Genomic DNA, 16,636 nt, shown 5'->3' with positions numbered 1-16,636 from the left:
CGTTATAACATGGTTATAACGGAAAATAAAAACATTCTTAAAACAGAATGCTAAATGGAATGGCCATGGAGGGCTTAAAAATAATTAAAAAACTCACCTCATCCACTTGATCGCGCAGCCTTGATCGCGCAGGTCATCTTTCTTCAGTACCTGCGAAAGTACCTGCAATGACGTCACCACACTCACCACGTGGCAAGCGCGGTGACGTCACCGCAGGTCCTGCTAAATGTAGATAGCAAATTCATTCTGCAGGACCTGCGGTGACGTCACCGCGTTCCCCACGTGGTGAGTGTGGTGACGTCATCGCAGGTCCTTTCGCAGGTCCTGAAGAAAGAAGACTTGCGCAATCAAGGCTGCGTGATCAAGTGGATGAGGTGAGTTTTTTTTTATTATTTTTAACCCCTTCATTGCCATTTTATTTAGCATTCTGTCTTAAGAATGCTATTATTTTCCGTTATAACCATGTTATAATGGAAAATAATAAAATCACTTGAACACCGACCCCGAACTTAAACTTCAGTTCGGGTTCGCTCAACCCTAGCGGTGAGGTATTATCGGAATTGTCGTTTTGCAAACTAGATTAGTAGCCCACACACATCATCGCTCTTCAGTAGAGATGGCCTTGCGGTTTGCCCGGCGGTCGTTTCGCAGCGAACTTTGCTCGTTCGCGATTCGCCGAACATGCAAACATATGGCGATGTTCGCATGCACCATATTCATTTGCATTGCGCCAAACTTTGACCCATGACACATCCATCAGGTGGGACAGGACAGCCAATTGAGATGTTTCAGCACATTGACACACCCCACCCTATAATAGAACCCAATCTGGCAGTCATTTTGTTGAGTAGGGACAGATTGTTAGGGACACCAAACGCTAGCCAATAGGGCCACAAAAGACCATTTAAGCACTGGTATAGGTGTTCTATCGATAGGTGTGATATACTGAGGGGTGTGATATACTTATAATATACTTTTTAACATAGAAAGTATATTATAGTGCATTTGTATTGTAAAGCAGTTGTGTGCGGTTCTGCGGCGATAACGAGGTATATAGAGGGAAAAGCGCAATTGGAACAACTATTTGCAATGGGTGTGGTATAACTGTTGCTCCAAAAAAAACTGATTGAGGGATGTGATATACCTTCTTTCATAAAATACTCATTAAGGAGTTTGATATACCTGCTTTCACAAAATACTGATTGAGGTGTGCGATATACCTACTTCCACCAAATATTGATTGAGGCCTACGATATACCTGCTTCCACAAAATACTGATTGAGGGGTGCGATATACCTGCTTCCACCAAATATTGATTAAGGAGCTCTATATACCTGCTTCCACAAAATATTGATAAGGGGTTCTATAAACCTGCTTACACAAAATACTGATTGAGGGGATTGATATACCTGCTTCCACAAAATACTAATTGTGAGGGGTACAATATACCTGCTTCCAGAAAATACTGAATAAAGGGTTTAATATACCTGCTTCCACCAAATATTGATTGAGGCCTGCGATACACCTGCTTCCACAAAATACTGCTCTTCTCTAGGGACTTTGGCACAGGGACATTTTGAAAATGACAGGCAGAGGAAGAGGCAGGACGTTCTACAGGGGAGGAAGGGGCCGGGCAATACAAAAGGGGTTTGATATACCACTTCCACCAAATACTGATTGAGTGTCACGAGGGTGTCAAGAGCCACGTCTGACTCCGTTATACCCGGGGTCAGGAAGTCGCAGCGGGTGGCTGCGCGCTCTATGTCTAAAGACAGTGCTGTTTCTTAATGGTAGCTTTCTGGGTTTGCCTTGCAATCCTTTTTGGCTCACTCAGGGATCTGTAGCTTCTCCTCCTCAGCTGGTTCTTGTCCAGCAATCCCAACCTCCTTATATTCCCATCTCTCACTTCTCTGGTTGCCAGATATAGAGCTTCCTGCCTGGACTTCTATACTGACCCACTGGAGCTGTGTAGCTGTGATTCCTGGTTGTTGTTCCAGAGCGTTACCCTCCGGATCCCTGTTGGGCTTTTGTTGTCCGCTGTTGTCGCCCACCTGGGATTATATGTTTGTCTGTATTGTCTGTCCTCTCCTTGGTGTTTCCCTTTAGTGTTAGTGGTGTGGACTAGTGTTCCCACCGCCCTATTCACTACGTAGGGCTCATCTCAGGGAAAGCCAGGGTTTAGGCACGTGATCGGTGTACGGGTGAGAAACCCGTCTAGGGACGTCAGGGCAGTCAGGTGCCAGCCTCAAGGTGAGTTAGGGGTCACCACCTTTGCCTCTCCCTTGGACAGGGCCTTCCCATTTCCCTCCCTTTGCGTCACGTATGTGATCGGCATGCCGGTCATGACATTGAGGCCTGCGATATACCTGCTTCCACAAATACTGCTCTTCTCTAGGGACTTTGGCACAGGGACATTTTGAAAATGACAGGCAGAGGAAGAGGCAAGACATTCTGCAGGGGAGGAAGGGGCCGGGCAGGTGCACCAGGCCGGAGTCTAAGTGGGAAGTTGGAGAAGGTGCGTGCTATTATGTCAAAGGACGCACCAGAGTTGGTTGAGTGGCTCACTAAACCTTCCACTTCTGCACCCTCCTCATCTTTTGTATCTGCAACCTCTTTACTCTCTGCTGTGTGCACCGCCAAAGACACCACCACCATCACCACCCCCACCACCACCACCACCATAGCCCCTCCACTCGAGTCAGAGGAATTAATTTCCCATCCATTCCCAAACCTTACCGATGCACAGCCATTCTTGGCATCGGATGAGGAAGAGGAGGTAGCAACGGCCACCACCCAGCGGTCTGACGACAGTAGCCAGATCAGCGAAAGGAGGGTGGTCCCCGCTGTTGCTGCCTACTCCAAGATCTCTAATGTCAGTGGTGGTGAAGGTGACAATGATGACGTGTCGATGGCAGATATGGAGGAGAAGCAGGAGAAGTAGGTAGAACTCACAGTGTACCAGAGGCAAAAAGCAGACTAAAAATTTATCTGGAGCGAGCCATCCACCATGCACGGTCACATCTTGAGCTCCCAGGACGCCGACACATGGTGTGGGAGTTTTTTAATGTGTCAGCTGCTGATAATAGTGTTGCCATCTGCAGCCTGTGCTGTCAATGCATAAGTCACGGTAATCCCAACACTCACCTAGAGACGACTGCCTTAAGAAGGCACTGGCCTCCTATTACCGAGCCCAGTGGGAGCAATGCCGTCAGAACCCACAAAGCCACACTCCCATTGCTCCACGTCCTGCCTCTTCTCCTTCTCCTCTCTCCTCCCATTTGTCCTCCACTTCACCTTCCACCGTGCCATCATCACGATTATCTGGCAGAAGGCAGGCTTTCGTGGCCCAAATGTTCAAGTGTAAAAAGTTGATGACGCCAGATAACCCTCTTGCTCAACGGCTGAAAGCTGGCTTGTCGGAACTGTTAGCACGCGCGCCAACTACTGCCATATAATCTGGTGGACTCGGAGGCTTTTAGAAAATTTGTGGCCATTGGCACACCACAATGGAAAGTCCCCGGAAGGAAATATTTCTCCCAGAAGGGCATCCCAGAGCTATATGGCCACGTTCAGTGGCAAGTTAATATATCTCTGGCACACAGTGTCGGTGCCAAGAAACATCTGACCACAGACACGTGGTCTAGCAAACACAAGCAGGGAAGGTAAATGACTTTTACTGCCCACTGGGTGCACCTTCTGACGGCCATCAAGCATGTAACCCGTGGCACCTGTGTGGATTTGTTATTACCGCCACGGATTGCATGCAGGCCTGCCTCTTATTCTCCTTCTCCTACTCCATTCTCGATCTCCTCCTCGGCTGACTCCTCCTTTTCCACTGCTACTGCCTCTTCCGCTGCACCCTTCAAGCTCCCCAGAACCTATTCAACGAGCCAGGTGAGATATTGCCATGCTGTGGTGCGGCTGTTGTGCCTGAAAGCCAAGAGCCACACCGGTCCTGCACTGCTTTCAGCTCTGTGGTCACAGGCCGATCAATGGCTAACCCCGCTCAATTTGACAGTTGGTAAAGTGGTGTGCAACAACGGTGCCAATCTGCTGAGCGCGCTGAAACAGGGCAAAATGACACACGTGTCGTGCATGGCACACGTCCGGAACTTAGTCGTGCAGCAATTCGTTGCCAAATACCCCGTGGTCCAGGACATCTTGCGGCAGGCCATGAAAATCATTTTAGAAGATCTTACACAGCCATGGCTCGCCTTGCCTACCCGTCAGACGTCTGATTTGTGACAGCCCGACACGCTGGAACTCCACCTTCTATATGCTTGATAGGCAAGCATATACCTGTATACGACTACCTGTGCAATCTCTGCGGCAGGACAGGTTCTGGGGAGCTTGGTTTCTTTTCACCGCGCCAGTGGCTGCTTATGCGCGACACATGCAGACTTCTGTGGCCATTTGATGAGATCATTAAACGGGTCAGTCGCAGCCAGGGCACCATCAGTGACATCGTACCTTATGCCTTCTTTCTGGAGCGTGCATTGCGTCATGTCATTGATCAAGCCGTCCAGAAGCAGGAGCTGGAAGATGAAGTAGTCGCAATGCTGAATGAATTCCCAGGGGTGCTACTCCACCTGAGACAAGTCAGCAGGAGTCTGAAGAGGAGTCAGAGGAGGATGGTGCCTGGGGGGAGGAGGAGAAGCAAGAAGAGCAGGCTTTAAACTTTTCTAGTATCCCTGGTATTGTCCGTGGATGGGGCAGGAGACCGAGGATGACATTCTCCTGGGCGATGAGCAGGAGCTAGACCGCTCCACCACTACCAATTTAGTGCTCCAGTGTTTGAAGAGGGACCTCCGTATAAAAAGCATAAAGGGCAAAGACCAGTACTGGGTGGCAACGTACTTAGACTCCCGGTACAAACACAAAATGGCAGACTTGTTACCAGCATCACAGAGGGCTGTCAGAATGCAGCATTTCCAGGCCTTGATGTGAGAGATGCTGCATTCTGCTGTTGCGGGCGCTGGCAGAGGAATTTCTACCCACAGCAAAACAGGTGCAGGCACCAATCCTACCTCGTCTTCAAAAAGAGGGCAGTTTGAAGATGTGTTGGTCACTTCGGATATGAGATCATTTTTGCAGCCAATCCATAGGCAGCCAGCCTCCGGATCCAGCCTCAGGGAACGCTTAAACTGACAGGTGTCCGACTACATTGCATTAACGGCCGATGTGGACGCTCTGAGAAGCGAGGAACCCCAGGACTACTGGGTGTGCAGGCTTGACCTGTTACCAGAGCTGGCACTATTTGCCATGGAACTCTTGGCTTGCCCCTCATCGAGTGTCCTGTCCGAAAGGATGTTCAGCGCAACAGGGGGGATCGTGACCGATAAGCACACTCGCCTTGCTCACCATGTGGACTACCTTACATTTCTAAAAATGAATGAGGCATGGATCTCGGAGGAATTCAACACCTGTGACGACCACGTGTAATTGGATTTTCTCATGCCAGCCCACACATATCCGCCACCACCCAGAACAAAGAATATTCCTTTTCTTATGCATATACAGCAGCATAAAAGGCCTTTTTTGTCAGGTGAATGCCTAATTTTTGGGGCCTCTACTCCAGTGGCCTACAGTAAATTTTTTATCCAGTGACCGCCTAATGTACCTCCAGCCACATAATCACTAGTTCTTTTCTGTCAGGTAAATGCCTAATTTTTGGGGCCTGTACTGGCCTACAGTAAAATTGTTTTCCACTGACCGTCTAATATACCTCTAGCCACATAATCACTTGTTCTTTTCTGTCAGGTGAATGCCTAATTTTTTGGGCCTGTACTCCTGTGGCCTAAAACAAATTTTTTCTAGGCTCCAGCAGGGCACATTTTTGAGAGTTTCCCTTTAAGACGCATAAAAATGGCCCCTGATACATATTTATTGTGGGAATTTTTGGTATTGATCTCCCTCTGGTATGTAACTGTCCATGTTGTGGGACTACTTGTGCACTTCTAGTAAGTATTTGGTGGCTGCAAATATGACCTGAAGGTTTTTCAGGTTTGCCTGCCTTTAAAGTGAATGGGGCCCGCCGCAAACGCGCGGTTCGTGAACATTTGATCGAGAACACGCGTTCGCGAAACGTCCCCGCCAATGTTCGTCCATCTCTACTCTTCAGACCTTACAGTGAATCCAGTACAGATTCAATGCAGTCAGTGGCAGAATAAACATTTATACGCAGGGACTGACATCTTCTTTGACTGGAGTTATTCTTCTTCCTTTTCTTCTCTTTCCTCCCCTGACCTCCATGACCACTTCTTTCTGACATCTTTCTAGAGTCTGCCGCCTATATCTTTGGCTTCTCCCTTTTACATCCCATTTTTGTGTTCTACATTAAAAGAGTTGTCTAAGTATGCATCATTCATTTTACATTGTATATGCCTTTCAGTTTGTAAAATACTTCATGTAGTGTACTTGGGTTGTCTATATTGCTAGACCACTACACCGGTTACATGATCCCATCCACTCCATAAGATGATCCTCTTGCCCACGTCAGGTCCATTGCTCTGCTTGTCTGTCTTCCAGTCTGGCGAGTTTCAGAACGCCTCATTACCTTGCTGATTTCCATGGGCAGTCTGTAAGAAGTGCCAGAAACCTTTGTCCAGTCCTGACATGTGGATTCTTTATAATCTCACTGTGTGTACAGCATGTCAGTAGATCATATGATCTTATTAATGTCCTATTTTGTCTTGTCCACATGAGTATTCATCAAATTACCTCTGTCTACCTAATTGTTGACTTTGTCTTCAATATACACTACTCAAAAAAATAAAGGGAACACTTAAACAACACAATGTAACTCCAAGTCAATCACACTTCTGTGAAATCAAACTGTCCACTTAGGAAGCAACACTGAGTGACAATCAATTTCACATGCTGTTGTGCAAATGGGATAGACAGCAGGTGGAAATTATAGGCAATTAGCAAGACACCCCCAATAAAGGAGTGGTTCTGCAGGTGGTAACCACAGACCACTTCTCAGTTCCTATGCTTCCTGGCTGATGTTTTGGTCACTTTTGAATGCTGGCGGTGCTTTCACTCTAGTGGTAGCATGAGACGGAGTCTACAACCCACACAAGTGGCTCAGGTAGTGCAGCTTATCCAGGATGGCACATCAATGCGAGCTGTGGCAAGAAGGTTTGCTGTGTCTGTCAGTGTAGTGTCCAGAGCATGGAGGCGCTACCAGGAGACAGGCCAGTACATCAGGAGACGTGGAGGAGGCCGTAGGAGGGCAACAACCCAGCAGCAGGACCGCTACCTCCGCCTTTGTGTAAGGTGGAACAGGAGGAGCACTGCCAGAGCCCTGCAAAATTACCTCCAGCAGGCCACAAATGTGCATGTGTCTGCTCAAACGGTCAGAAACAGACTCCATGAGGGTGATATGAGGGCCCGACGTCCACAGTTGGGGGTTGTGCTTACAGCCCAACACCGTGCAGGACATTAGGCATTTGCCAGAGAACACCGAGATTGGCAAACTCGCCAATGGCGCCCTGTGCTCTTCACAGATGAAAGCAGGTTCACACTGAGCACATGTGACAGACGTGACAGTGTCTGGAGACGCCGTGGAGAACGTTCTGCTGCCTGAAACATCCTCCAGCATGACCGATTTGGCATTGGGTCAGTAATGGTGTGGGTGGCATTTCTTTGGAGGGCCGCACAGCCCTCCATGTGCTCGCCAGAGGTAGCCTGACTGCCATTAGGTACCGAGATGAGATCCTCAGACCCCTTGTGAGACCATATGCTGGTGCAGTTGGCCCTGGGTTCCTCCTAATGCAAGACAATGCTAGACCTCATGTGGCTGGAGTGTGTCAGCAGTTCCTGCAAGACGAAGGCATTGATACTATGGACTGGCCTGCCCGTTCCCCAGACCTGAATCCAATTGAGCACATCTGGGACATCATGTCTCACTCTATCCACCAACGTCACGTTGCACCACAGACTGTCCAGGAGTTGGCAGATGCTTTAGTCCAGGTCTGGATGGAGATCCCTCAGGAGACCGTCCGTCACCTCATCAGGAGCATGCACACGCATTGTTGGGAGGTTATACAGGCACGTGGAGGCCACACACACTACTGAGCCTCATTTTGACTTGTTTTAAGGACATTACATCAAAGTTGGATCAGCCTGTAGTGTGTTTTTCCACTTTAATTTTGAGTGTGACTCCAAATCCAGACCTCCATGGGTTAAAAAATTTGATTTCCATTTTTTTATTTTTGTGTGATTTTGTTGTCAGCACATTCAACTATGTAAAGAACAAAGTATTTCAGAAGAATATTTAATTAATTCAGATCTAGGATGTGTTATTTTTGTGTTCCCTTTATTTTTTTGAGCAGTGTATTATTATAATATATCTATGGGGGGACTGATTTGCAGCCTCTACTAGATTTGCAGTATCTACTAGAAACTCATTTGTGGCTATGGATATAACAGCTGATAGAAATACTTGCAGTATATAGTAAGGGGGCCAAAGTTGAGGACAATACAATAATGGCAGCAGGTCTACTCCATGCAGAACAAAATATGGCCAGACCTTGGTGATTATTCTTTCTTGTAGCTACCCGCTGTGATTCGTGGCTGTTACGTTCCCATTATACCATGGGAACATGCATGGGACTGCCCTCACTAGTGGAGGAAGTTGTGAATAAGCCCATAGGTAATAAAAACTGTGTTGAAGATGAAACAGAGACTGTCTTGGGTGGCAAACCCAGCACCATGATAGAGGGCTGATTTTGACCTTTGCTCTTGGCCTCTATTTCTTCTATGTAAATGATAACCTTATCAGGGAAAATTTTCTTTTTGCTTTGAAAAAAATTGATTTTAAAAGATTCCATATTATTAGAAATGTAAATTTTCAAAGCAACAATTTACTAACAACCAAGAATTTCTATATATTACAAATTATACTGTTGTAGTTTATACTCTGATGATGGGCAGCTGCTAACACATTACTAAGAATCCATTTATAGAGGATCTTCACATTGTTGGAACACATCAGGGAAGATCCATCAAAAGCTTCATAATATGTATCAAATTGCAAAAATATGGTAGTCATTGCAAAATTGATGAAAGTGCCACACGTTAAGACAAATTATGCACAATTCAGTAAACCTGTCAGACATAGTTTTCTTTTTAAATCCACTTCATGGCTGTCATACATATGAAACATTACTACGTACAGTGGAAAAAGGTGTATGCCTGTTTACACCTTCTCTTAAGCAAACTCTCCTTTCTCAACACTTTTTAAAAACGGTGAAATTCGGAATAAAAATATCTGAACAAATGATTTGACTCATTTTTTTCCCTGCAATTTACATCAGAATGCTAGCCCTTTTCTTTCACAAATCTTTCTATAAGGGTAAGACCACACGGTCCGGTTTCCAGATGCAGTTTTGGAATAAAAAATCAGGAGTCGGTCATAAAATGAGACAAAGTATAAAGGACAGATATGACTAGAGTTGAGCAGACACCTGGATATTCGGGTTCGACGGGTTCGGCCGAACTTCGCAAAAAAGTTCGAGTTCGGGACCTGAACTTGACCCCGAACCTGAACCCGAACCTGAACCCCATTGAAGTCAATGGGGACCCGAACTTTGGAGCACTAAAATGGCTGTAAAAAAGTCATGGAACGGGCTAGAGGGCTGCAAAAGGCAGCAAAATGTGGAAAACAGCATGGCAAGTGCTCTGCAAAGAAATGTGGATAGGGAAATGACTTAAAATATCATAAAGTACGTAAAAATAAAAAATAATAATCTTGATCTAGGAGGAGGAGGTCCATATGGAGAAGGAGATTGAGGAGGCGATGGATGTGGCAGTGTAGGTGGAAGCCAACACTGGTTTTTGTTTTTGATTTTATTTTATAAATTTTTTGTTCAAATTTGGGTAGACCCCAAAACATTGGGAAATATAAAAAATAAAACAAAGAGAAAGTGCCCTGGAGTGCAACAATGGCTGGGTGAGGCTGGTATACATGTCTATTCTGCACAAGGTGGACAGGCGGCTGAGCTTCACTTTGATAACCCCCTCCTGCCGTGCTAAACAAACGTTCAGGCAATACACTGGCTGCAGGGCAGGCCAGCACCTCCAAGGCGTAAAGGGCAAGCTCAGGCCATGTGCCCAATTTGAAGACCCAAAAGTTGTAGGGGGCAGACCCATCAGTCTGTACGTGTAGGCGTGTGCACACATACTGCTCAACCATGTCGCACGTCCCTGTGACGGCCTTCATCCAATTGGATATCTTCTCTATCAACTTTCGATGTTCTTTTATGCGCTTACCATGGTGATTACGGGTAACAGGGAATCAGGGTTACATGTAGGAGAGGGAGTCTGAGAAAGGGATACCACATCCAAGGGAGGCCAATGGATAAAATGAAATGAGATCGAGCGGAAATGTGGGACAAATTATTGAAGCAGAAGCATCAAGGTACAGGAGGGGGCGCACGGCAATTACCTACTCCCGACTCGGGGAGATAGTGACAATAAATAAAAATACAGGACTCTTAAGATGTCCTGTTATTGTAATGATTAATAAAAAAATTACAGGGCATGTCACTGGGGTATTTTGGATTTGGAAACGTTAGACAGGAGAGGCCCTGCTGCCGCTTTGTTGACTCTAGATAACTTCTGCCTGATCGCACATCCCTGTGACGTCCACGATCCAATTGGATATCTTCTCTATCAACTTTCGATGTTCTTTTATGCGCCTACCATGGTGATCACAGGTAACGGGGAATCAGGGTTCCAGGCCGGAGAGGGAGCCTGAGAAAGGTATACCACATCCAACGGAGGTCAATGGCTGAAATGTGATCGAGCGGAAATGTGGGACAAGTTGTTAAAGCAGAAGGATCGAATTAAAGGAAGGGGCGCATGTCAATTGAAGACGAATTTTAGAAAATTTAAGTCCCTGTCACCTATGCAGAGCAGGGGTTTTTCATTGGCAAAAATTAGTTAATGTCACACACCAATGGAACAGACGATTTTTAAAAATTTCAGTCCCTGTCAACTATGCAGAGCAGGGGTTTATTCACGGCAAAACTGGGTTCATGTCACCCACCAATTGAACAGACGATTTTACAAAAATTTGTTCCCTGTCACCTATGCAGAGCAGGGGCTTGTATACAGCAAAAATGGTAAAATATCACCCAAGAATGTAACAGATGCTTTTGCACCCTGCTCCCTCTTTTGCTGTACTGGTGCCTCTGTGCGACCACCGCCTCTTCCTCCAAACTGCACACGTCACTCGCATGACCTTGATTCCATGTGGGGTCTAGTACCTCATCATCCTCCACATCATCTTCCACCCACTCTTTACCCCTGCCCTCCTTGTCGGTCTGCAGACTGCAGAAAGCCGCAGCAGTTGGCACCTGTGTTTCATCATCATCAGAGACGTGCTGTGGTGGTCTTCCCATGTCTTCATCCTGAAACATAAGTGGTTGGGCATCAGTGCACTAAATCTCTTCCACTCCTGGTGCAGGGCTATGTGGATAGCCCACGGAAACCCTGCCAGCAGAGTCATCAAAAAGAGACTGCTGCGTGACTTGGGGCTCAGACTGCTTGCCTGATTTGCAAGGGGGTGAGTTGAAAGACAGATGGCCATGTACTTTCTACCGCAAAAGATGAGCATTTGTCACCTAACAATGTAACAGACGAATTAGTGAAATGTATTTCCTTGTCCATTAGGTAGAGCAGGGGTATATCACAGCCAAAAATTGGTGAATTCCACCCAAGAATGTAACAGACGAATTAGTGAAATGTATTTCCATGTCCACAATGTAGGGGTATATCACAGCCAAAAATTGGTGAATTTCATCCGACAATGTAACCGGCAAATTAGTGAAATTTATTTCCCTGTCCACTATGTAGAGCAGGGGTATATCACAGCCAAAAATTGGTGAATGTCACCCAACAATGTAACAGATGAATTAGTGAAATGTATTTCCCTGTCCACTAGGTATAGCAGGGGTATATCACAGCCAAAAATTGGTGAATTTCACCTAACAATGTAACAGATGAATTAGTTAAATGTATTTCCCTGTCCACTATGTAGAGCAGGGGTATATCACAGCCAAAAATTTGTGAATTTCATCCGACAATGTAACAGACAAATTAGTGAAATGTATTTACCTGTCTACTATGTAGAACAGGGGTATATCACAGCCACAAATTTGTGAATTTCATCCGACAATGTAACAAACAAATTAGTGAAATGTATTTCCCTGTCAACTAGGTAGAGCAGGGGTATATCACAGCCAAAAATTGGTGAAAGTCACCAAACAATGTAACAGATGAACTAGTGAAATGTATTTCCCTGTCCACTAGGTAGAGCAGGGGTATATCACAGCCAAAAATTTGGGATATGTCACCGAACAATGTATTAGACAAATTAGGAAAATGACTTAAAATAACATAAAATACTTAAAAATATGGCACTGTTTAGGGGAGGGGGATCTGTTGATGGCACTGATTAGGGGAGGGGGATCTGTGGATGGCACTGTTTAGGGGAGAGGGATCTGTGGATGGCACTATTTAGGGGAGGGGGATCTGTGGATGGCACTATTTAGGGGAGGGGGATCTGTGGATGGCACTGTTTAGGGGAGAGGGATCTGTGGATGGCACTATTTAGGGGAGGGGGATCTGTGGATGGCACTATTTAGGGGAGGGGGATCTGTGGATGGCACTATTTAGGGGAGAGGGATCTGTGGATGGCACTATTTAGGGGAGGGGGATCTGTGGATGGAACTATTTAGGGGAGGGGGATCTGTGGATGGCACTATTTAGGGAGGGGGATCTGTGGATGGCACTATTTAGGGGAAGGGGATCTGTTAATGTCACTATTTAGGGGAGGGGGATCTGTGGATGCCACTATTTAGGGGAGGGGGATCTGTGGATGCCACTATTTAGGGGAGGGGGATCTGTTGATGGCACTATTTAGGGGCCTCTCACCTGCCAACCTCTTCTCCTTCTCCTCTCTCCTCCCAATTGTCCTCCACTCCACCTTCCATCATGCTGTCCTCACGTTTTTCTGGAAAAAGGCAGGCTTCCGTGGCCCAAATGTTTGAGCGTAAAAAAATGATGACGCCGGATAACCCTCTTGCCCAACGGTTGACCGCTGCCTTGTCGGAACTGATAGCCCGCCAACTACTACCATATAAACTGGTGGACTCGGAGGCCTTTTGAATATTTGTGGCCATTGGAACACCGCAATGGAATGTCCCAGGAAGGAAATATTTCTCGCAGAAGGGCATCCCAGAGCTACGTGGCAAGTGAATGTATCTCTGGCACACAGTGTCGGTGCCAAGATACATCTGACCACAGACATGTGGTCTAGCAAACATGGGCAGGGAAGGTATATAACTTTTACTGCCCACTGGGTGAACCTTCTGACGGCCATCAAGCATGTAACCCGTGGCACCCGTGTAGATTTGACTTTACCACCACGGATTGCATGCAGGCCTGCCTCTTCTTCTCCTCATCCTACTCCATCCTCCATCTCCTCCTCGGTTGACTCCTCCTTTTCCGCTGCTACCATCTCTTCCGCTGTGCCGCCTAAGATCCCGAGAACCTATTCGACATGCCAGTTGAGACGTTGCCATGCTGTGCTGCGTCTGTTGTGCCTGGAAACCAAGAGCCACACTGGTCCTGCACTCCTTTCAGCTTTGTGTTCACAGGCAGATCAGTGGCTAACACCGCTCAATTTCACAGTTGGTAAAGTGGTGTGCGACAACAGTGCCAATCTGCTGAGCGCGCTGAAACTGGAAAATTACACACGTGCCGTGCATGGCACACGTCCTGAACTTGGCCGTGCAGCGATTCATTGTCAAATACCCTGGGGTCCAGGACATCTTGCGGCAGGTCAGGAAAATCTCGGGCCATTTCAGAAGATCTTACACGGCCATGGCTCGCCTTGCTGACATTCAGCGGCGACACAACCTGCCCATCAGATGTCTTATTTGTGACTTCCCGACGCAATGGAACTCAACTTTGCATATGCTTGATAGGCTGCTCCAGCAGAAAAAAAAAGTTAACGACTACCTGTACGAACTCTGGTGCAGGACAGGTTCTGGGAGCTTGTTTTTTTTCCACCGCGCCAGTGGCTGCTCATGCGCGACGCATGCAGACTTCTGCGGCCATTTGATGAGATCACCAAACTGGTCAGTCGCAGCCAGGGCGCCATCAGTGACATGGTACCTTACCCCTTCTTTCTGGGGCATGGATTGCGTCGTGTCATTGATCAAGCCGTCGAGGAGCAGGAGCAGGAAGATGAGGAAGTCGCAATGCTGGATGAATTCCCAGGGGGGGCTACTCCATCTGAGACAAGTCAACAACATGAGTCTAAAGAGGAGTCAGAGGAGGATGGTGCCGGGGCGGATGAGGAGGAGCAAGAAGAGAATGCTTAAACCTTTCTGGGATCCCTGGTGTTGTCCGTGGATGGGGGAGGAGAACGAGGACAACATTATTCTGGATGATGAGCAGGAGCCAGGCCACTACACCGCTTCCAGTTTAGTGTAAATGGGGGCCTTCATGCTCCAGTGTTTTATAATATCCGTATAAAAAGCATAATGGGCAAGGACCAGTACTGGGTGGCAACGTACTTAGACCCCCGGTACAAACAAAAAATGGCGGAAATGTTACCACCATTACAGAGGGCTGTCAGAATGCAGCATTTCCAGGACTTGCTGCGAGAGATGCTGGATTCCGCTGTTGCGGGCGCTGGCAGAGGAATTTCCACCCACGGCGAAACTGGTGCACGCACCAATCTTACCACACCTGCAAGAAGAGGGCGGTTTGAAGATGTGTTGGTCAATTTGGATACGAGATCATTCTTGCAACCAACCCATAGACAGCCGCCCTACAGATCCAGCCTCAAGGAACGCCTAGACCAACAGGTGTCCGACTTCCTCGGGTTAACGGCCGATGTGGATGCTCTGAGAAGCAAGGAACCCCTTGACTACTGGGTGTGCAGGCTTGACCTGTGGCCAGAGCTGGCACAATTTGCCATGGAACTCTTGGCTTGCCCCTCGTCGAGTGTCCTGACCAAAAGCACGTTCAGCGCAGCAGGGGGGATCGTGTCCGATAAGCACACTCGCCTAGCTCACTACAGTGTGCACTACCTCAAATGTTTTTAAATTAATAAGGCATGGATCTCAAATGAATTCAACACCTATGATGACCACGTGTAATTGAAGTTCCTCATGCCAGCCCACACATATCCGTCACCACCCTGAACAAAGAATGGTCCTTGCCCTATGTATATACAGCGACATAAAAGACCTTTTATTTCAGGTGAATGCCTAATTTTTGGGGCCTGTACTGTCTGGCAGTTACATATTTATCCTGTGACCGCCTAATGTACCTCCAGCCACAGAATCCAAAGTTCTTTGCTGTCAGGTGAATGCCTATTGGCTAATTTTTGGTGCCTGTACTGGCCGACAGTTAAATTTTTTTATCTCTAGCCACATAATCACACCCTTGTTCCACTCCTCTGCCTCTCATTATGGTGGCGTATGAACCGCATTCAGGGTCATGTGACTGTGTCCCCTTATACCTTAATTGTGCCCTCTTACCACACCCTGTGCAGTGTCCCTAGTCTTTCCCTGTACTGTGCCCTCTTATATCGTTTTATCCGGTCACGGTATGGCGGTGTTATCCGGTCACTGTACAGAGGTGTTATCTGGTCAATGTATGGCGGTGTTATCCAATTGCTGGATATCCATAACTGTATCCCTTTCCCTGCCCACGCCATCCTTTTTTAGACCTGGCATGAGCAGGACAAATATGCAGATTGCGGTGCTAAGGACCTTTACGCCACAATGAATTCAACACCTGTGATGACCACATGTAATTGAAGTTCCTCATGCCAGCCCACACATATCCGCCACCACCCTGAACAAAGAATGGTCCTTGGCCTATGTACAGTTGCAAGAAAAAGTATGTGAACCCGTTGGAATGATATGGATTTCTGCACAAATTGGTCATAAAATGTGATCTGATCTTCATCTAAGTCACAACAATAGACAATCACAGTCTGCTTAAATTAATAACACACAAAGAAATAAATGTTATCATGTTTTTATTGAACACACCATGTAAACATTCACAGTGTAGGTGGAAAAAGTATGGGAACCCCTAGACTAATGACATCTCCAAGAGCTAATTGGAGTGAGGTGTCAGCCAACTGGAGTCCAATCAATGAGATGACATTGGAGGTGTTGGTTACAGCTGCCCTGCCCTATAAAAAACACACACCAGTTCTGGGTTTGCTTTTCACAAGAAGCATTACCTGATGTGAATGATGTCTCGCACAAAAGAGCTCTCAGAAGACCTACGATTAAGAATGGTTAAATTGCATAAAGCTGGAAAGGGTTATAAAAGTATCTCCAAAAGCCTTGCTGTTCATCAGTCCACGGTAAGACAAATTGTCTATAAATGGAGAAAGCTCAGCACTGCTGCTACTCTCCCTAGGAGTGGCCGTCCTGTAAAGATGACTGCAAGAGCACAGCGCAGACTGCTCAATGAGGTGAAGAAGAATCCTAGAGTGTAAGCTAAAGACTTACAAAAGTCTCTGGCATATGCTAACATCCTTGTTAGCAAATCTACGATACATAACACACTAAACAAGAATGAATTTCATGGGAGG

The sequence above is a fragment of the Bufo bufo genome, chromosome 4, assembly GCF_905171765.1.
Source record: "Bufo bufo chromosome 4, aBufBuf1.1, whole genome shotgun sequence".
Lineage (NCBI taxonomy): Eukaryota > Metazoa > Chordata > Amphibia > Anura > Bufonidae > Bufo > Bufo bufo.
The sequence above is the reverse complement of the archived record's forward strand: the minus strand, read 5'-3'. Positions refer to the sequence as shown.